At 36.1% G+C, this 1,082-nt stretch overlaps 1 protein-coding gene across 8 annotated transcripts in view; it reads left to right on the forward strand.

The window, feature by feature from the left end:
- Positions 1-1,082, forward strand: part of Abcb7 (ATP binding cassette subfamily B member 7) — a 155,323-nt gene that overhangs the window by 148,242 nt on the left and 5,999 nt on the right. The gene's annotated exons all lie outside the window — the stretch shown is intronic.

Here is a 1,082-nt window from a genome sequence, read left to right on the forward strand (position 1 = left end):
CGTTCTCCCTCCATTTCTATCTTTTTGAATAAATTAAGTAGTATTGGATGTAGACTTTCTTTAAATGTCGGATAGAATTCTGCTGTAAAGCCATCTGGTCCTGGGATTTTTTTAGTTAGGTTTTGTATTACTGTTTCAATTTCTTTTGTGTTATGGGTCTGTTTAAGCTGTTAATTTCTTCTTGGTTTAGCTTTGGTGGTTCCCATGCCTTTAGACATCCATCCATTTCTTTTAGGTTTTCAAATTTAGTAACATAAGGTTTTTAAAATATTCTCTTACAGTGTTCTGTATCTTTCTGGTGTCTGTTGTGATGTTTCCCCTTTCTACTCTGATTTTGTTGATTTGGAGGTGCTCTTTCTTTCTTTTGGTTAACTGGGCTAATGGTCTGTCAATCTTGTTAATCTTTTCAAAGAACCAGCTCTTAGATTTGTTGATTCTTTGTATTGTTTGCTTTGTTTCGATTTCATTAATTTGTGCCCTGATTTTTGTTATTTCTTCTTGCCTGCTGGGTTTGGGTTTCATTTGTTGTTGCTTTTCAAGTGTCTTGAGTTGCAGTGTTAAGTCATTTATTTGTGATCTTTCCGATTTTTGATGTAGGCACTTAGAGGTATAAACCTCCTTTCCAAGGACAGCTTTCAGCGTGTCCCAGAGGTTTTGTTGTGCTTATTTGTCCTTTTCATTTAGTTCCAGGAATACTTTTATTTCTATCTTAATTTCTTTTTTGACACATTCATCATTCAGAAGTGTGTTGTTTAATCTCCATGTGTTCGTGTGGTGACTAGGGCTTCTTACCTTGTTGATTGTAAGCTTTATTGCATTGTGGTCTGATAGAAAGCATGGAATTATTCAATCTTTTTGTATTTTTTGAGGTTTGTTTTGTGCCCCAGTGTATGGTCAACTTTGGAGAAGGTTCCATGGAGCGCTGAGTAGAAAGTATGTCCTTTGGTGCTTGGGTGGAATACTCTGTAGATGTCTCTTAAGTCCATTTCATATATGGTGTTGTTTAATTCAGATGTCTCTCTGTTAACTCTCTGCCCTGTTGACCTATCTAATGGAGACAATGGGGTATTGAAGTCCCCTAT

The sequence above is a fragment of the Nannospalax galili genome, unplaced genomic scaffold (assembly GCF_000622305.1).
Source record: "Nannospalax galili isolate Female #2095 unplaced genomic scaffold, S.galili_v1.0 scaffold238, whole genome shotgun sequence".
Lineage (NCBI taxonomy): Eukaryota > Metazoa > Chordata > Mammalia > Rodentia > Spalacidae > Nannospalax > Nannospalax galili.